Here is a 22,140-nt window from a genome sequence, read left to right on the forward strand (position 1 = left end):
CTTGGGAAACAATAGAGTAAAGCATGTCTTCTTGGTAGCAGCAATTTCTCAGGTCTACTTTGCTTGCTAGAGGCAAGCAAATGCTCTCATCTAAGAGAGGCTTCCTGACTCAGCTTTAGCTGTAAAACGTTGTAGCTCATTAAGAGGTCCTGCCACGAAACACTTAAACGGTGTTGGTGAAAAGCTGAACGCATGCTTTTCGGTTTTCAGCCATAGCAGGAAAAAAGCTGTGCTGTTTTAAAATGCCGGCTTTCTGGACCATCCTGCCAGGGCAAACTCTGACTCTTTCAGGCAGGCAGTCCGACTGAGTGTGGTCCGTGAGCAGAATGCTCCAGCTTGTTTGCTGGCAGGGACCTTGAAACGCCATAGAGTTGTGGCAGTAAAAGGCTCCAATGGTACCTCTAATATGAGTCTGGAAAGCTAAAAAATGGACTGGGTCTAACCGTCAAAGCCACGGTTTTAGACTCATGTGGTCATAAAAAAGAGAGAGAGATACAGTAAAGAGAGGTTCAAAGACAAAGAAAACCTCTAAATGGTTTACTATGTGTTAAAAATATATGCAGGCTAAAGGTTAAAGTTCTTAGGGTAAAAGAGGAAGAAAGAAAGTAGTTGGATGTGGTGGTACACACCTTTAATCCCAACACTTGGGAAGCAGAGGTAGATTGACCTCTGTGACCTCAAGGTGTGGTAGTACACACCTTTAATCCCAATGCCTGGGAGGCAGAGACAGAAGGATCTCTGAGTTCAAGGTGTGGTAGCACATGCCTTTAATCCCAGCACTGGGGAGCAGAGACAGACAGATCTCTGTGAGTTCAAGGACAGCCTGGTCTACAGAGTTATTCCAGGACAAAGATATACAGAGAACCTATGTCAAAAAGTAAAAGTAAAAATAAAAAAAAATAGAGGTTAAAAATAAAGCTGCATAAAGATGGAAAATACACAGAAAATCTTGATACTGTATGCTATTATGCTCTCTTTAAATTGTTTGAATGCTGAGGAAGGAGCAACAGCTGATAAAAGACTTTTGTTTATAAATGCTGCTGAACTAATCCAAGATAGATATTTTGAAAATACCTTGACTTCAGAATTTGTATCTAAGAATATGATACTTTGGAAAGGAGGTTCTTCTTTTGTTTTCACAGAGGATGAGACCCTGTGGATTGCTTCTATCCCAATATGGTATGATAGACCACGCCCTCCTGAAAGGTTTCTGTGAACACCCTCAAAAAATTTCTTCACTCAACTGCCGACTGAGATGAACCTGGCAGACAGGTTATACCATGAAAGACCTGATTAACTGCGCCCCTATACAGCAGGAAGAAGTTTGGAGACAAATAACTACGTCCATATTCCCAAATATTGTTTATAAATGTTCTTTTACATTTAAAGGGGGATATGATATAGATATGAATAATTTCATTGGTATGGATTTTAAGGTCAATTTTGTTATATGTATATATATTTCTGATCTTGACTGATGTATTGTGATTGTGTAGTTCATTTTAAAAATGTAATGTATAATTAGAAAATATAGGTTGTTAATGGATAATATCGATAATAGTCAAGCTTGTAGTAATGTTAGTCTGATTTTCTAGAAGTGCACAGATATATTTCAGATAGACATTCATATCTTTCAAAGACTACAGAGCATGGCATTTAATGTTTTAATAACTTAGGACTTTTCATGACAATGAGACACGTCTGCTCCTGGCAGCACCAATCTACTTCAAGAGGAAGAAGGGCATCGAAGAGGCTCCTTATGGAGTTGGTTAGCCATTTGGGCAAGAAACTGTTCTTGCCTGGACTGTTGTATAAACTAGACACAAAGAACCCACAGAGAGAGGACTGCTGAACTTGCCTAAAGGTGAGATGATCTTTCGGGGTTCCTGATTCATGAAAGAGTCTGCGAGACATTCTGCAGGACACAGCAGATAGTGACTGAATTGCCTTTGAAATTTCCTGCTTCATGGAAATGTCTCTGGATATTATGGGCCTGAAGGCTGAAGATGGATGCCCCAACGATACAGAGGAACTTTGGGTGACTGTCCAGGCAGCGAGATGTCTCTGTCATTTCTAGAGTTTTGGAAGTTGCTTACTTCTTGTTTACTTAGGTAATATATCCTTCTGGAGCCTTTGATGGAGTTAAAGAATGGATAGTAGTAGTTATAGTTTTCCATTATTATGATATAGTTATAAATATTGTGACTGTAATTCTTGCTTGATAACTGTTTTGTTATGTGTAATTTTACTATGTTAAAATGAAAGCCTTTTTTGTTTAAACAGAAAAAGGGGAAATGATGGAGGAGGGTTATCTGTCTATTGTGTTATTTTCATTGGTCAATAAAGAGACTGCCTTGGGCCCTTGATAGGACAGAAAATTAGGTAGGCGGAGTAAACAGAACAAAATGCTGGGAAGAGGGCTATGAGCCAGACGCCATGGAGCCAGCCACCAGGTTAGACATGCTGAATCCTTCCTGGTAAGCCACCACCTCGTGGTGCTACAGATTATTAGAAATGGGTTAATATCAAGATATGAGAGTTAGTCAGTAACTAACTCTCTAGAGATAATGGGCCAGGCAGTGCTTAAATGAATACAATTTGTGTGTTGTTATTTCTGGGACTAAGCTAGCTGTGCGGGAGCCAGGCAGGATGAAAAGCAGGCCTGCCCGCAGCTCCTTTCTACACCGTCCAGTTCCCATTCCTAAGGTCACTTAGACTCAAGTATGATGGCCCGAGTTCCACCTATTGGTATTCATATTTCCGGCAGGAGGATGAAGAGGAAAGGACCAGAGAGCTCCCTAGCTGAGTGACTGGTCTTTAGTGAGAACCCCAGCGCAGTTACTCATCAATTTTTATTTGCATTTCAAATGAGCTGTAGCTTCAAAGGAAGCTGCAAAATGAGGTCAATTGCTGCCAAAGATATAACTGAGGATTTTAGAGAGAGCACAGTAGATATTGTGGAGACAGCGATCCATCTCTTCTTCCACTGAAAAGTCTCTTACTTCATTTGAACATTAAGATGCATTTGGTAGCAAAGAGAAGAATACTCAATCATAAATGGTTCACACAGCTCATTTATCTACAAAGTCTAATGGCTAAAGCTTAGTAAGAGGCTCAAGGATGTATCAAGGATCAGGTATTTTTATGGTTTGTTTTCCTCTGTTTGTTTGAGACAGGGTTTTGTATGGATGTTATCAAGGTTCAGTACACTTATGATTTGTTTCAACCTTCCGGACAGGCTCTCATACAGTCTAAGCTGACCCTGAACTCATTTTGCAGTTGAGGATGATCTTGAACTCCTGGCCCCAATTCCTCCCCTTCTGAGTGCTTGAGATGAAGGCTGGCGGCATCTTGCCTGGTTTATGTGACGCTAGGCATTAAATTCAAGGACTCATGCACACAAACACTCCACACTGAGCTACAACATAGTCCTGGTTTGACTCTTAAGTGAGTTGCAAAGGCTCATGTGTTGAAGAACAGAGCCTCCTGCTTACCCATTGCTCTCATGACAAGTCTTATTTCCAGGAGATCACTGCAGAGTCTGAACTTAAGCACAGATTTATCTGACCCTAAAACATGGTGCTTTTCATCATGAGTGGTGGGCACCTCACACTGAGACCCACATTGAGGGAAACTGGGAGGAGACATGTCCATATCAGAGCCAGTAGGAAGAAGCCTTGGAGTCTGTGTGTGTGTGTGTGTGTGTGTGTGTGTGTGTGTGTGTGGTATGTATGTGTGCATGTGTGTGAGTGTTGTGTGTGTATGCATTTTGTGTGTATATATGTATGTGTGCATATATGTGTGTAGTGTATGTGTGTTTGTACATGTGTGTATGTATGTGTGTGTGAGGGTGGTGGGCATGTGTGTGAGTGGTATGTGTATATGTGTGTGTGTGTGCAGGAGTGCATGCAGGCATGCTCTCAGAAAGCACCATTAAGAAGATGAAGCTGTCTCTTCTGATTTTTCATACCTGACTATTGCTCTTGAGGTGCTTCCGAGCTTGAAACATCAAGTTAGAAATTAGAAAGTCGCCTAGCAGTTAGTCTACTAATTGAGTTAATTTAGATGCCAGTCCTGATAAGTCAAATCCCAAAGAAGAAATTTTGATCCGAATTAACTAGTTTAATTGTCTGCGAAGTCTAAATTGACCAAATAATTGCAAGTTAATCCTTGTGTTTTATGTTGTAGAAAGGGCTTTGGTCTGACAGGAAATGGGCCATTTGTACACTCACGATGCTCAGTGGTTTCAACAGTGTGGGCTGGAAAGATCAGGAGGCACTGGGCAGTCTATGGATACACTGTTGATTGCCACAACTAGGCAGTGTGATTGGCGTCTAGTAGGTAGTGGCTGTTAAGCACCTATGACGCCCAGAAGACTCCAACAGAGAATTATCCAGATTGAAGGTCAACTGTTATTGAGAGATATTGCTCTCATCAACAGAACTTAAGGAAGGAAGATCCGGCCACTTCTACTTGTTTGTGACGGTCCAATCACTTACTTGAGGCCCCAAAGTCCTATTCAAGTCGTCTCATTGATTCATCAAAATGAGCAGGGAATTGACCCTACTCCACTTCGCAGAAATGTATGGATGGAGTCTGAACACGCCACTGAGAGTCTGTGGGCTCCTTCACCTTTTCCTTTCTGGCGCGTTCCCTGGGAGGTCATTGAGCAGCTTTGGCTTTGAAGCCCATTTCTTTTCCCATGGGGAATTACTGCAGTCTTGGTTTTTCCTAAGCACTGCAGCGTTAGTTTTTCTGACTGCTGTCTCATGAAACATTAACCAGAGGCTCATGCACAGTCACGGAGATAGTCTAATTACTTCATTCATTTTTAATCAGCTTGCTACTTACGCTTTAAGACAACAGAGCAGAAATCGGGTAACATAATTCTTTCTGGGTGGAATGCTACTAAATTTGGCTCCCAAGTATTAATCATGTAGACCAAGAACATTAACAAGTCTTTCACCCACCTAGTTAAATCTTTGGCTACATCACTTCTATCAGTAGGTGCCCTTCTTAGAAATTCCTCTTTAATCAATTTTGTACCTGAAAACATCCAATTTTCTTTAGAGTGAAGGTCCTTGGATTTTAAAACTTGAACCGTTGAACTTCATTGTAAAATTCCAACTTGAGACCTCTGACAGGAAAAAATGCATTCACATCCAGTTTCTGAGGTGGAAAGGCAAGTTGCCATATGAAATATTAACTTATGGCTCTTAGAATTGAGGCAATATCATTAATTCATCAAAATATATATTATTTTTAAATTCTCATCATATGGATTTTGAGCACAAAATTTCTTAAATATTTCACTAGTTTTGCAGCTCTTGAGTAATCTAAGCCCCATGGCGGCAATAATTATAGAATCACTCAACTAGACGGCTCCTTTCCCAGTTGGACACACCTCGGTACAAAGGAAAGTCGAGTCTCTCTGTGTGCTCAACAAAGACTCCAGCATCCAGGCCCTTTCCTCCCAGCAGCTCTGTCCACAGGAGGGAGACAACAGAGAGGGTTAGACGTGAAGTGTTGTTATGAGTCCTACCCAGTTCTTAGCTGCACCCAAGCAAACCAGCCCTTCCCGTGTAGCTGTACCCATGCAAACTAGCCCTTCCCGTGTAGCTGCACCCAAGCAAACTAGCCCTTCCCGTGTAGCACATCTGTGCTGACTTATTTATGCCAACTTGACACCAGCTGCGGTCATTGGAGAGAAGAGTCATCTGCAGGACATTTTCTTAATTAGTGACTGATGAAGGAGGCAGGAACAGAAGCAGAAGCCATGGACGGTCACGCAAACTGGCTCGGTCTCCAGGGCTTGCCCACCCTGTTTGCTTTCATGACCTGGGACCACCTGCCCAGAGCGGGCATTAGTTTCTCCAAGTGCTGCCCAGTGAAATCCCAGGGCCACCCTACATCTACTATTAAATAAGAAAATGCCCTACAAACATGTTCAGGAAATCTGATGGAGGCATTTTCTCAAGTGAGGATCCTTTTCCAAGAAAACTCTTCCTCATGTCAAGTTGACCAAAAATACTAAGCAGGATACTTCCCAAACACTTTGCCAATGGAGCTATTGCTCTAGCCTTTCTCTGCAGTTGTCTGATATGTGGGAGGAAGGACTGAGGGAAAGAGGAAATCACAGATGATGGTAGATTTCAGGCCTATGTCATGAAACAGTTACATAGATTATATATGTGGAGAAGACTTGGCAAACGAAGAAAATTTGCTTATAGAGTTGGGTGGTGGTTCAGTGAGTGAAGTAGTTTCTCCCCAAGTGTGATCTGAGTTTGGATCCTCAAAACCTACATTAACCTGGGTACATTAGCTTGTCTGTGGTTCCCACACTCCTGTGATGAGTTAGGAAGTAGAGACAGGAAAGCAAGCCCATTGGAGCCAGCCAGCTTGGTCTAGAGACAGTAAGCAGCAAGGAGGCCCTATTTCAAACAAGACAGAAAACAAGGGCCACTGCTGTGGAATATTAGTTAAAGATGTGTTGCATTCGTTTAAGCTGTGTGGTATTTGTTTAGTGATGCAAAGATATGCTTCATTCTTTATGTTGTATTTATTTAACTCTGTGAAGCTGTGTTTACTTTGCCTGTCCAAAACACCTGATTGGTCTAATAAAGAGTGGAACGGCCAATAACTAGGCAAGAGAAAGGATAGGTGGGGCTGTCAGGAAAACAGAATAAATAGGGAAGAGAGATCAAGGCACGAAAGAAGGAGAAGAGAATGTCAGGGGCCAGCCACCAGCTACACAGTGAGTCACAGAGTAAGAAGTAAAGAAAGGTATACAGAAATAGAGAAAGATAAAAGCCCAGAGGCAAAAATAGATGGGATAATTTAAGTTAGGAAAAGCTGGCTAGAAACAAGTCAAGCTAAGGCCAGGCACTCATAAGTAAGAAAAGCCTTTGTGTATTTATTTGGGAGCTGAGTGGTAGGCCACCAGAAAGCAAAGGGCAAAGAATACACATCCAAAATTCTGCTCTAGCCTCCCCGTGCAAGCCATGACACATGTGTGCCTATATGCACACACATAATATTTACACACCTTCTCCTGATTACATCAGCACTTTAAAACCCCACCAATTAAGTACCCATCTGTCACTTGTATCTGCCAGAGTCTTTCCTAATTCAGAAAGATCATGTCCCACTGTGGGACTCAGCATAGCCACTAAATTCTCATAAGAGCCCCAAGGCTTCTAAACCAACTTCTTACTTAATTCTCCCATCTTATTCGGCCCAGTGACCAGGCACCCAACACCATCTTTCACATGCTAGTTTCCTCATTCATGCCTGTGCCTCCTCTATGACCCTCCAGTCCCTGATACCAATGAGGACCTCAGCTAGTGATAACAGTGCATGCTCAATAGCTTCTGTAAGGCAGACATCATGGTATCTTTCTCCCATGTTGCTTCAAATTGTGCAGCCCTTGCCTTGAGGAGAGGAGAGTTGTGTTTCTCATTTTCTCCACGTTGATAGAACTCAAACTCACCCTTTTAACTCCATGCCTGCAAGGGGCTCTTTCGTGTCTTGTTTTAAATTCCTTTCTGGACCAGCGGGTAAAGGGATTTGCTGCCAAGCCCAGAGACCTGAGCTCAGTCTCAGTGACCCACACAAGGGAAGGAGAGAACCAATTGTCACAAGTCCTCTGACCTCCACATGTATGTCACTGCACGCGCGCGCACACACACACACACAACTTTTAAAAGGCCTTGCTCTGTTGTTGGATTTTCTTTTAATCCAGTCCCATGTTGAAACGCCAAAATGTTGTTGGTTGTTTTACTCTTTTGGCTCTTTTGCTCTTTGGTGGCCCACCACCCAGCTCCCAAACCAATCATACGGAGGCTTGTTATTACTTATGAATGCCCAGCGTTAACTCAACTTGTTTCTTGCCCACTTTTCTTAACTTAAATTATCCTGTCTACCTTTTGTCTCTTAACTTAAATTATCCTGTCTACCTTTTGCCTCTGTGCTTTTTCCTTTTCTTCTGTCATCTTGCTTTCTCTCTTACTCCATGACTGGCTGAGTGGCTGCCCCCTAGCGCTCTCAGTCCTTGTTCTTGAACTTTCTCTTTTCCCAGATTTCTCCTCCTGTTTATTCTCTCTGCCTGTCAGCCCCGCCTATCCTTGCTCCTGCCTCGCTATTGGCCGTTCAGCGCTTTATTAGACCATCGGGTGTTTTAGAAAGGCAAAGAATCACAGCTTCACAGAGTTAAACAAATGCAGCATAAACAAAAGTTACATACCTGAAAATAATATTTTACAACATTACCCAATGGGTGTGGTGGAAGATGCCTTTAGTCCCAGCACTTGGAAGACAGTCAGGCGGATCTCTGTGAGTTCAAGACTAGATTGGTTTCAATCGTGAGTTACAAGACTGCCATGGCCACATAGTGAGACCCTGTCTTAGAAATCAAAACAAGACAAAGAGTCTTTCCCAATTCAAGCCATTCAGAGGCAGAGAGAGCCCAGAGCCCATCCTGTTAATCACAGTTTCCTGTTGACAATTAAGGCCCTGCTGGTATCCCTCCAAAAAGAATATGCTCCTCAAAGCCACTTCAAGCAATAGGGATAAATCCTGGGTCCACTGCCAGTGGCTGTATAGACTGCCCAAGCCTCACAAATGTCCCCCACATTCAGTGGGCCTAGTTTGGTCCTATGCAGGTTCTGCCCCTGTCAGTCCAGAGTCAGTGAGCTCCCACTAGCTCAAATTTCTCTCCTTTCATAGGGACACAGTTATATAGGACTGCAACCCCATCTATCCAAACATGACTTAATTTTACCTTAGCTAATCGTTCTTGGATGGCTTTATTTAAAAAAAAAGAGAGAGATTACAATCCGAAGTACTGTCAAGGGGGCGCACGGGACTTCAGAACATCTTTTAGGGGATGCCATTCAACCCATAGTAGTGAGAAATTTTTACTTCTTATAATTACTGATCACATGACAGCTATCATCACAATATCCCTACCTGTCACCCACATTGCACCACTGTGGACCAGTCCCATTGGGGTATCTGCTCTACACCAGCCTCAGATGCTTCGTGGGTTCCCAGAGGTGATAGATTTGTGTAGTTTGCCTCATACCATCCTACAGCCATGGCATTTGCTTATACATTTTCATATGAGAAGCAATCACAAAACATACAGGAGCTGTGTGTCCACATGAGCAGTGCATATTCCCCATGGAGGCAAGCAACCCGGGGAGCAGAATGTGGTGGACAAACATTGGACAGAATGGAAGAATCTGGAGCTATGGGGATGGGTAGCACCTGAGAGCGTGGCCAGCCAGCAGATCTCCCTCCTCGAGGAGCCACAAGAGGGCAGTTGGGTGGTCTCTGCCCTTGCTCAGCACTATATGGCTCTGCTGGTTCATCTGACAAGAAATCCCCAGCCCCCTCTCTGTAGATTCATATTTGTATCTTCCATCTGGTCATGTCCATTCTCTCCGCCCAAGGAGCCGTTTGGACACTTTGAGTACTGACTAATGTCCCCTCTGATCCATTAGGAATTCACTTAGAGTTCAACTCTGAGGTCAGCTTCATTCCTGAGGCTCAAAGGCCAGTGACATAGTTACATTAAAGGATTAAAAGTGTCTCCATCTCCCAAAGAGAGAAAAGGGAGGGGGAGAAGCCACAAGAGGGTGTCATCTGGTGACAATGCTCTGCAGCCCCTCAGGAGCTCCAGATGACAGCAGAAAGGCCTAAGTGAGTGAGGGATTCCAGAGTGACAAGCAGAAAACAGGACTGACGGCCAATGGGGAAGCACCCATGTTCCCCAGTTCTGATCCAGACTTCACAAAGAACAGCAGCAAAAACCGACGTGGTGACAACGGCTTCTTTTGCATGTATGTGTGTGGCACACACCTATGGTGGTCAGAGGATGCATGCATGTGTGCATCACACCTATGGCGGTCAGAGGATGCATGTATTGTGTCACACACACCTTTGGAGGTCAGAGGACAATGCCAATTGTTGTCTACTTTTTGTAGTGAGGTAGGGCCTCTCACTTGAACCTGCTTGCCTATTTAGCGCGTCTAGCTAGTCAGCTTACTCTTGCTGTCCCTGTCTGTGCCTTACGAGCCCTGAGACTACAGGGGAGCTTCACATCAGCCCAGTACCAATGTGGATGTTGGTGTCTAACTCAGTGCTTCACCCGCTAATCACCTCCCCAACATCCCTTCCTGAAGCTGGGTTCACTCTGAGACAGATTAGTAGCAAAGGGCTCACTATTTCATAGCAATCCGCAGGAGTATATAATCTCCCTAAGAGACAACATTCGAATAGATAATGACCACAGGTCAGCGCTAGTCAGCCCATCACATGCGTTTTCACCAGTATTTTTAAATCTGCAATAATCATGCATAACTACATATGTATATGTATAGATTCATAACTCAGATTTAAGGATCATTAAGTCCCTACAAGCCCTCAAAAGGAATAGTCGCTGTCTTATTGATTTACCCAGGCCAGGAAACACAGTGTCTAGATCCCCTCCCCCACTCTATTTAAATTCATCGAGTAAAAAATAGATTGAGGCTTACACCAATTTTCTCAGGATCTTGTTTGAAGGTGAACCTGAGGTCACCTTAATGACTATCAAAATGACGTCTGATTGCCAAGCCTAGGAGACTTTCCCCCCGAATTCTTTGTTTGAAAGTATGTCTTTGGGGGAACTTTAACCTCTTTCTGACTCCTAATTAGCTTTTCTTCGATGGAGAAAGTTCAGAGGAAGCGAGACTAGCAGGCTGCCTGGGGCACAGGTTACAAAAATAATGGGGTCCCTTTCATCTCATCCTCTGAGGTGATTCTGGGGATTAATACGGTCGTCTTTAAAGCAACTCTTAGATCCAGGCCTCCCAAAGAAGATGGTGGTGTGTACAAGCAGACACAATCGGAGGCAGTGGGTCGATTTACGTGGGCCCAGGCATCTCCGCTTGCAGATTTGTCTTCAGTGTCACATTTTACAGGGGGAGTGGTTCTGTTCTGGACGGCCTGCTACACAGCCTCTCAGTCTCTGCGGGCGCTATCTTTCGGAGCCAAGTATTTTTCATCAGGTGGGGCTATCTTCTGAAGTAGAAAAGTAATCTTCTGCTCATTCGGGCAGTGCTGGAAGGACGGCTGGCCGAAGACGGGTCTCAGAGAGCCCATTCCAAAGTCACTTCTTGCAGCATTTTCTCATTACTGAAATATCCACTCCTTGGGTTCTTTAACGGAACAATCAGTTTGTTCCCAAGCATAAGTTTATCCTTTGATTTAGCCCACAAGCACCAGCATAGTGTCTGCTCCGCGCCAGGAAGAGGGAGCCGGTGTAGGGTGTGGTTTTGTCTTTTGTGGAGCTGACTTTCTGTGAGAAAGAGGAATAAAATGAGCAGAGACACAAGTCTGATGTTCGCAGCAGTGAGAAAGTTTCATGTGCTTATTTGCTTGACTGGTTGGTTGGCTAGGTTTTGGCATAGGGACCTTAGCATGTTACCCAAGCTGGCCTCAAACTTCTGAACTGGATTGGTCTTCTACATCTGCTCCTAGAGCAGTCGGGACTTCAGGTGACACGTGGCTGTCAAGGAAATTTTATGTTAGGCCACCCTGATAAAGTAAAATTGAACTAAAAGTTTTAGAAAGTAGTGAACACAGTCGTGAGAAATGAAGGAAAAGCAAAGGAAGGTCCCTGTCCCAGAAAGGCCACTGAAAGCAGATGATCTCAAAGTCATGGAGGAAAAAAGTCGAAGTGAGAGGTGTAGAACATAAAGGAGCCAGCAAGCCTGTCCAAGGGAGGTGAGAATAGAGACGTGGGCAGGCATTCTATCTGGTGGGGACCTACCCAGAAGGCTGTGAGGAGCCTCCGAGGGACCAGTCACACGGGTCAGGTGATGGTGCTGTCCGAGGAGTTTAAATATCAACCTCAGCCTTTCCCTTTCTTCAATTATAAAGTTTAGAACGATCCACAGTGGGGTTTGTCCTTGGGGTTCATCACCTTGGTTTCGTTCTGGTTTCTTTTCTGTGACTGTGATAAAAACACTGGTCAAAAACAACTTAGAGGAGCAAGCGATTTAGCTAGCTTATACTTCCAGGTCCCAGCCCATCGCTGAAGGATGCCATGGGGGAGAGTTTGCTCAGAGGCAGAGGCTCCTGAGGGACGCTGCTTGCTGGCCTGCTCAGGCAGGCTTTGGTTCACATAGAGCTCTGACCACCTAAGATGGCCTGCTTGAAAATGGTCCCCACAGTCACTGGTCCCTCCCACACCAGCTAACATCCAGGACCATTCCTCCACAGACATGGCCACAGGCCAGTCTGAGCCAGGAATCAACCTTCCCAGCCTCTTCTCCAGGGAGGTTCCAGACTATGTCAAACTGGTGGGGCTCAAAGGGCCATTGCTGTCACAGTTCAAAGTGGACACAACGGTTGCCTTAGGAATTTGAATCTGGAGACGCCTCTCAAGAGCAGCTGACTGACTCTGGGGCTTGTCTTCATAGCAACCCATTATGGAACAACCGTAAAATTAACGGCAGTGCTTTCACTGGTTCTGTGTTCTGATTAATACATTTAATATCAAAATTCAAATGAAACCTACGCCTTAATATTTCACCGAGGAATTTTTGTGTCAGTGGAGATTTCTTTCTGATCTGTAATTTTCTATTTATCCATTCTTTTAACATTTAAAAGAGTGTGTGTGTGTGTGTGTGTGCGTGTGTGTGTGCGTGTGTGTGTGTGTATGTGTGTGCGTGTGTGTGTGTGCCCCATATGTGTGAAGGTGCCCATGGAGGCCAGAACAGGGTGTTGGTTCCCCTAGAGTTAGTGGCAGCCGTGGACTGACTGACGTGGGCACTGGGGATTGAATTCGGGGCACGCACAAGGGCAGCAAATGCTCTCAGCCACTGAGCCATCTCTGCAGCCCAGTGCTAGTGTATTCAAGACATTTTCACCTATTATTTCAAACACAAATCAATGTTTCTTGCTATTTTTAGGAGTCACGCCCCTAGTTTCTTGGGTTCTTCTTGTCCCTTGGCACTTGCTTTTTAGCAGGTTTTTTTTTTTAATTTCATCAAGTTTTAATTAAGTTAAATGTAAATCACATGTGATGTGCTGGGAGCAGCCACAGCAGGGGCATCAGTACAAACTTACAACTTGGGACGACTTACAGAGAAACTCCCGAGTAGCAACACGTGTTGACACCAACTCATAAGGACGCCTTCCCCTAGGTTCTAATACAGGTGAACAGCAAAGCGCAGTTGCTTTCTTCACTTGGGACTGGCACCCTGACTTTTGGGAACAGTGTCAGACCTCGTGTCTGCATCCAAATTCCATGCTCATCAAGTGAGCCTCCTCTAGGAGACACTGTTCTGCTAGCCTGTGGGGTTCTTCTTCCCCTTTTTGCTCTAATGTGCACTGTTAAAATAAGAAATGCTTCAGAAAACTGCTTCAGCATTGTGTGTGAATGCAAACTGCAGGGAAGGCATGGAAGGGCTGAGCATCACCACCAGGTGTGTGTGTGTGTGTGTGTGTGTGTGTGTGTGTGTGTGTGTGTGTGTTTGTGGACGTGAGGCTTCTGGTGGGAGCTGCTCTTTCAGGGCAGACCCACTTTGTTTTGTTTTGTTTTTCCCTGGATGATTCAAAAATAAAACTGGAATGCTCCAGAACCTTTTCAGAAGTTGAGTCTTTTGATCAACTTTCAATCTTTCGATCCATCTTTCAAGGCACAGGAAAGACGTTTTTGTTAGCCTGTTTCTTTGGGCAATTTCTCGATTGCTGCTTTTTCTCCTGTTGTCTTGTAAAGATCTGGAGTTCACCGAGTTGGGCAGAGCAGACATCTTCATGGCGGCGATACAGCTAGGCAGAGGGGGCCATTCTCTTCAGCCAGATTCATCTGTCACCCACCTCCGCATTGTATCCAGGGTTATTCCTGCGGCCTGGCAGTGCTCTGAAGCTGTTGTAGATCCGGGTACCCTGGTGAGCTCCAATCATGATGTCCGGGAGGTAGACAGGAATGGTCGTGTAACCAGCATCCACAGGCTGTGAAGGGTGTGGCCATCCTGCTCAAGCCACGGCCCTTGGATACAGTTAAGGTATTCAATTCCTCTACCACCTTGTAGAGTCTTCAAATTCCCAGGAACTGTACAGCAAAGCCTCACACTGCTCACTCGTGTCTGGGAGGAAGGTGTTCTTGTATGCATTCTCAACGTCCTGGAGTCCCGGACACAGGCAGAGGTGACCTCCATTTCATGTGGATCTCCGTTCTTCTGGATCCGTCCCTGAATCTCTGGCACAGACGCATCGATACAGATGTCTACATGGGATGGCAGGTACTCCGGAAGAGTGAGCCGTTTTATTTCAGTGTAGTGGTCCACACACTCCTTTCTGATGAAGCCCTGGTTGCACATTGCCTCAGGAAGACTAAGTCACTGTAGATGGAGTGCTCCAAGACCACACCTGGCCATGTGTTGGGTGTCGATTTGTTGTAGGAGGCTGCTTGTTCCTTTCCCTGCCGCCCAGACTCCCAAAATAACCACACAGAAACTGTATTATCAATTAAATCACTGCTTGGCCAATCATTATAGCATATTCCTAGCGAGCTGTCTTACATATTAAATTAATTCATTTCTTTTATTTTATATTTTTACCACGAGGCTTGTGGCCTACAGGCAAGGTTACCCGTCTCTTGACTCCACCTTCCTTCTCACAGCATTCAGTTTAGTTTTCCCACCTAGCTCTTTTCTGCCCTATTACAGGCCAATGCAGGTTCTTTACTCATTAACCAATAGAAGCAACACATATACAGAAAGCCCTCCCACACTAGTCCTGTACCCAACAGGTGTTCCAGGGCATCTGAGTCCTGTAGGAGGCAGCTGGCATACAGACAGGACCAGCATGGTAGCTGTTGCCATCGTTACTTTTGGGATCATCATAAAATTCCTCTAAGCTACAGTTACCAGAAAATTCCGTGTGAAGGGGCCCCCATCACTTTCCAGTATTACGTGCCTGTTTCTGGAAAGTGTTTCCTGCCTCATCTCTCTGCGATCTCCTTCGCAAGCTTGTTTTTCCTGAGCATATGTTCCCATCTACCATTATTACTTGGCTGTACTCATTCAGTTCCTTGGTTGTCTTATCACCAAGAATGCAGGGCACAGGTCCATACCAAGGCTGGCACTGCACACTGGTATGAATCTGTCCCATGTGCTGGGTTGCGGAGGCAAGGCCGCACAGATGCAGACACCTGCACAAGCCCAGCAGCCTTGCGGCCTTAGCTCTGTGTTCCCCGCAGACTCGCAGTCCAGGCAGATGCAGCGCTATGGGCCTTTTTAGTAGTTTTTTAAAATCCTTCTAAATTCTTCCTTAACAGGATTTTCGGGCTTCTGGCTGATGTAAGTTTGAGTTGCGGGTGCTGCGGACCCTTTAGAGACATACTGTCACTAAGTCCAGTAACTTCCTTCTTTACTTTTGGTCTGTAAATTGGTACCAAATCCACATTTATGTTTTATAACTTTCTATGTCAGAATCAGGAGTTTAAGGATTTGATACCTAATATGGTCAAGGAAGTTACTTCTCACTGGATCATCATGTATGTTGACTTATTTGAAAATTAAGGAATATTATTCAAATAACTTTAAGACAGATTTTGATGACTGGAGCAAGTTTGATGAATATGACAAATTAATAATTTGACAAATTGTCACTAGGTAAAGTCATCTCAAGGAGTAGCTTGGCATGTGATGAGTTTACTGTTAGGTCGTTTGCCAAGAGATGACTGAATTCCATTACTGAGAAAAGCAGACTGATACAAGATGGAAAATGTGTACTGGATTCAAACCTCCAGCTTTGGAGAAAGACACAAATCTGCGTGCAGACTTAAGCCGGTGGCAACTGAAGCTCAAGGTGTCAGCCCAGCAGGAGGACACTCTCTGGTCGGTCAGTCTCAGACAGACAAGGCCCGGAGACCACAGACCCCGGGATGTCTTTTGCTTCTGCTGTGTCTTTACAGGTTTGCTGCTCCAGTCTTTCTCTGGTATCTGGCACAGTCTGAATGGGTGTGGGGAAACTCCCGCTGTATCCTGTTCTACTGAGTATTTTTATCTGTGGATTTTTAAGAAGATGATTCTTCCCCAAGTTGTACTGCCTATTTGATAATAATAATGTTAGTTTATACAGAGTTTTGATGAATAAAAATAAATGCAAGGAAATGTTACACAGCCAAGGCCTATGAGTTTCACCTAAGGAGCCGCATAGACCATAGCTCAACTTAATGATTAAGAAAAATGAGTCCCCAGTAGCCAGGCTGGCTGTAATTCTCTTAATGCTGAGAGATGCAGTCACAGGCTTTGGTGTGCACCATTAGCTGAAACAAAACCTTAAAATAACTCCAGGTTGGATCAGATGTTTTGATAATAGCTTCGGGATGAAAACCCTGGAGTTCACAAAGATGCATCGCTGAGGTCAAGAATACAAAGCAGCCCAATCGTTACTAGCTGACGGACTTTCCTTGCTAGGGTTGGTGAATGACCACAGGTGATGGTTAATTCCTTACACCTTTTTCTTCAATCTCCTGATACAGAAAAAAACTTTTGAGAGTGGGTATGTGCCCTAAAGATTTAAAGTAGAGCTGAGTGATTCTTTTTTAAGTATAAAAGTTTAGGTTTGTGATTCTTTTAAGATTTCTTATAAGATTACCTTTCAAGATAAGTAATAAAGTGATTGGCCCTTTCTTTGTAACAGCAAAATTCAGCCTGCCAGTAAAAGACAAGAATCCCTTGCTTGCCCACACGATTAATCTATAACAAGTTAATTGAGTATAAATACGTGGATTCTTGGGATAATTTGTTTTCTACCTGTAATACATAAAATATTTAATGATATAAGGGATATGGAAAACATACTGGTTTTACTGCTAGCTTTGTATTCATTATAATCATTCACTTGAAAAAACAGACTGTAACCACACTGTAACTCCTATGTTGCCTGGAAAGCTTTGTTGGGGTATATAAACTGTAGAAAAAAAAAAGCATACAGTAGATAGAACACAAGAAAGAACACGAACAATGAAGAAGAAGAGAGAATAAAGAAGGAAGCCATCATGAGAGTGTGTGAGTGTCTTTTCCCTAGCCCCCTCAGAGAGAAAGTCTAGCACATGCTGACACTGTGGATTTCCCCTGAGCCCCATGCTGCCTGGAGGTTGATTCCCCAAGCAGTGAGCGCTATCCAGTAATTACGGTTGCAGAGAACTCAGTCTTCTCGGGCTGCCATTTAGCAAACATATAAAATACTGTTTTCTGCTCCCGGAGAAGGCTTTCCTTTTGGGCACTTGGCCATGACAACCTTCTTCTAGGATGAAAACGCAATACCTAAGGCGGGTGGCTTGTTTCATTGCAACAGACACTGGCTTTTATTAGAGATTTCCATTTAATCTCCTCCAGAATTATTTTTGCCTCTACCAAAGGACCTCCTAGAAAGCCAGATGACTCTTCAAAACGTTCTTGTAATTGCAGGACACATTTTATGACTTAAAAGTAATTTAAAAATCAATCCCCTTCACCATTTACTCTAAGGACTTTGCTTTGTACAGTTTAAAAATGTGGTCAAGTGGAAGTCACTTCCCTTGGCACCCACTCTGCTGCAGCAGGGGCTCACGCTGCTCTCAAGCTGTGTCTCCCAGAGCGCGGCACACGCCTTCGGAGTGTCTTTGCTACCCACTCTCATGCCTGTTCTAAGCAATGTTAGACCTGGATTCTGAATTTCCTGTCTTATATTCTTGAGCAGGCATTTCTATCCTCTCGTCCCTGTCTGTATTTGATGTTTCTGAACAAAGATATGTATATATGTATATGTGTACGCAAGCGTATATATATACATGCAAACTTATATACATATACATTTAAATATGTCATAAAATAGAAAAAGAACATACTCTAAAGACAGTAAGTACACTTGAAGGTTTAACCCTTCCTCATTCAAAATGAAGTAGATTACAACTTACTTGAATTAGACCACTGTTATTAAGAGACACACAATATTTCCTTTAAATGAATGACTTCAATTTTTTCCGTTATTGTTATTACAACATCGTAAGGGCAATATGGATGGGTTGTGCATGTTTGGATTTTGAGACAGAGCCTCTCATTTTCTAGTCACAAGGTGACCCAGGCTGGCCTCAAATTCCAGGTGATGATCCTGCCTTAGCTTCCCCCAATATTGGGAATTACAGACACAGCCCTCCATACCTGAAAGGAGAAACTTTTAACGTAATAAATAAATGTGCTTGGTTCATTGTGAGACCTTAGGTAACTCCCATAAGGATTCTAAACCTCAATTTTCTTAGCTGTAGAACACGGACATCTGTCCACAGCTGGCAGGATTAAGTGAGAACACACTGGTTAAAGGTCTAAAGAACACAATACATACTAGTAGATCTTTTTGAGCTGAGGTGTGATTCTTAAGAGTTTTACAAACTCTTTTGACTGCTTACCCACCCCAAAGTCTGATTAATTCCTTGCATCTCCGAGTTTCTGAAAAGTACCCTCTAATAGGAAAAGAAAGAGCTGCCAGGGGCCATAGCCAGTGTCCCGCGCTACCGTCTCGCCAGCAAGAACGACGCGGCACACTTAGGATCCTTCCGCAGAAAAGCTTTAATGCGTCTTGAGAGAGAGAGAGCATAAGCTTATGAAATGGAGACCCAGAATGAGGGGAACCCATCCCTTATATAGGAAACAGTCCTCGCTTCGGACGTGTCATTCTTGGATTGGTCCGCTGCCCATCAACCCAGATGACACCTCGGGAGTAGGCAGGGACGCAGCAGTGGAAAGTTACCAAGCACATGCGCATCATAGTCCCACTGTCTCTGCCTCCCCAATGCTGGGATTAAAGGCATGTGCTACAACACCTTGAACTCACAGAGATCTGTCTCTGCTTCCCAGGCATTGGGATTAAAGGTGTGTACTGCCACACCCTGAAGTCACAGAGGTCAACTACCTCTGTCCCTTAAAGTCTCAGAGGTCAACGTACCTCTGCCTCCCAGGCATTGGGATTAAAGGTGTGTGCTACCACACCTTGAACTCACAGAGGTCAACTACCTCTGTCCCTTAAAGTAATGGAGAATGTGGTTGCGGCCCTCCACAAGCCACGGTGAATTCTAAGTCCAGTAGGAAATATAGAGTGACCGGGTACGGTCTGGATGGTGGTCACCGAGAAGTCCATGAACAAGAAACCACCAAACCTCTGCTATCCTTCTATCTATCTACCTCTGTTTGTCTGTTTGTCTGTCTGTCTGTCTATCTGTCAATCTATCTATCTATCTATCTTTCTATCTGTTTGTTATTTATTTACCAAATTGTTCTTTAAAGTCCTTTTGGGAGATGGTTAACTGTGTGTGTCTCTATTTTATTAAATCTAAGAACCTCATTAAGTCAAACCATCAGCAGGGCATTGTGGGCAGGAAGAAACTGGGAAGCTTCAGTGTTTATCATGAAAACCTTCCAAACAACATCCAGATGAACACAGTCCCCTCCCACCGCTCATTCACACAAGACTAACTATTGTGCGCATTCACAATATTCAATCAGCCTTCCTTCCCGTTCCAGAGCTGCTTGCATGAATTAGGAAGAAGAAAACAGCAGACTCCAGGACTTGGGTCTGCATCCGCAGTTCTACAAGTATGGCATAATTCAACACAATTAGGACACTGACACTATTTTTATTAAGAAAGGAAAATGCTAAAGCCCTCTCCCCTCCGAATTAAAGAAAGAGACAGCAGGACAAACTCAGTGTCCTTTCCACTCTCGATGCCCTTCCAGGCTGTGCTCTGGTTTTGTGCATTTCACAGGTCATTCACATTACCCCCAACCCCCCTCACAAATGCCAACACTTCATGTCTTGCCTTTGCCTGTCTCCACTTTGATGGTCTCCACTAAAAATTAGCCGTGAGCATGTTTGAAGGGAACAGTGCAATTTCATGCAATCAGCCACATAAAATTTACAAAAATAACCTTTTCCACACAGTTTTTGAGAAATCCGTATATCATTAAAGTGGAAGTAATCTCTTTGCACCTGCCTGACAGTACGGTGTCCGGCACACAAGTGCACAGAAAGTATCTGCCGGGTGAAGGCCTTGGGTTCACTCATATCGGGCTCTGTGAGCACTGAGAGACTTGTCCAGGAAGGACCCACAAGGTGACCTCAGCTTTCCGGGGAGTAAGGTTGAACTGATTTAGTGATATAATGCTGAACTAAGATGCTTTCACGTTGGAGAATTCGTTCCTTCACACAGTAAGTAAAGGTAAGTAAAGCACTTTCTGGGCAACCATAAGGACCTGAGTTCAAATCCCCAGCACCCATGTAAAAACCCACCCATGGCAGCACACGCCTGTATTCCCTGCCCTGGGAGGACACATGAATGTAGAAAGGAGTTGCGGGCAGGCCTGCTTTTCATCCTGCCCGGCTCCCGCACGGCTAGCTTAGCCCCAGAAATAATAACACATAAGTTGTATTCATTTAAATACTGCCTGGCCCATTATCTCTACAGAGTTAGTTACTGACTAACTCTCATATCTTGATATTAACCCATTTCTAATAATCTGTAGCACCACGAGGTGGTGGCTTACCGGAAAAGATTCAGCATGTCTGACCTGGTGGCTGGCTCCATGGCGTCTGCATCATAGCCCTCTTCCCAGCATTCTGTTCTGTTTACTCCGCCTACCTAATTTTCTGTCCTATCAAAGGGCCACGGCAGTCTCTTTATTGACCAATGAAAATAACACAATAGACAGATAACCCTCCTCCATCATTTCCCCTTTTTCTGTTTAAACAAAAAAGAAAGGCTTTCATTTTAACATAGTAAAATTACATATAACAAAACAGTTATCAAGCAAGAATTACAGTCACAATATTTATAACTATATCTTTATCATAATAATGGAAAACTATAACTATGACTATCCATTCTTTAACTCCATCAAAGACTCCAGAAGGATATAATATTACATAAGTAAACAAGAAGTAAGCAACTTCCAAAACTCTAGAAATGACAGAGACATCTCGCTGCCTGGACAGTGACCCAAAGTTCCTCTGTATCGTTGGGGCATCCGTTTTCGGCCTTCAGGCCCATAATATCCAGCAGACATTTCCATGAAGCAGGAACTTTTAAAGACAGTTCAGTCACTATCTGCTGTGTCCTGCAGAATGTCTCGCAGACTCCTTCATGAATCAGGAACCCCGAAAGATCATCTCACCTTTAGGCAAGTTCAGCAGTCCTCTCTCTGTGGGTTCTCTGTGTCCAGTTTATACAACAGTCCAGGCAAGAACAGTTTCTTGCCCAAATGGCTAACCAACTCCATAAGGAGCCTCTTCGATGCCCTTCTTCCTCTTGAAGTAGATTGGTGCTGCCAGGAGCAGACGTGCCTCATTGTCATGAAAAGTCCTAAGTTATTAAAACATTATATGCCATGCTCTGTAGTCTTTGAAAGATATGAATGTCTATCTGAAATATATCTATGCACTTCTAGAAAATCAGACTAACATTACTACAAGCTTTACTATTATCGATGATTATCCATTAACAACCTATATTTTCTAATTATACATTACATTTTTAAAATGAACTACAAAATCACAATACATCAGTCAAGATCAGAAATATATATACATATAACAAAATTGACCTTAAAATCCATACCAATGAAATTATTCATATCTATATCATATCCCCCTTTAAATGTAAAAGAACATTTATAAACAATATTTGGGAATATGGACGTAGTTATTTCTCTCCAAACTTCTTCCTGCTGTATAGGGGTGCAGTTAATCAGGTCTTTCATGGCATAACCTGTCTGCCAGGTTCATCACAGTCGGCAGTTGAGTGAAGAAATTTTTTGAGGGTGTTCACAGAAACCTTTCAGGAGGGCGTGGTCTATCATACCATGTTGGGATAGAAGCAATCCACAGGGTCTCATTCTCTGTGAAAACAAAAGAACCTCCTTTCCAAAGTATCATATCCTTAGATCCAAATTCAGAAGTCAAGGTATTTTCAACATATCTATCTTGGATTAGTTCAGCAGCATTTATAAACAAATATCTTTTAGCAGCTGTTGCTTCTTCCTCAGCATTCAAACAATTCAAAGAGAGCATAATAGCATACAGTATCAAGATTCTCTGTGTATTTTTCAT

At 43.6% G+C, this 22,140-nt stretch overlaps 1 pseudogene; it reads right to left on the minus strand.

Annotated features, from left to right (window-relative positions):
• Positions 1–13,821: 13,821 nt before the first annotated feature.
• Positions 13,822–20,100, minus strand: LOC125393505 (NADH dehydrogenase [ubiquinone] 1 alpha subcomplex subunit 10, mitochondrial pseudogene; annotated as a pseudogene).
• Positions 20,101–22,140: the final 2,040 nt, after the last annotated feature.

This window comes from Myodes glareolus, chromosome 7 (assembly GCF_982192425.1).
Source record: "Myodes glareolus chromosome 7, mMyoGla1.1, whole genome shotgun sequence".
Taxonomy (NCBI): Eukaryota; Metazoa; Chordata; class Mammalia; order Rodentia; family Cricetidae; genus Myodes; species Myodes glareolus.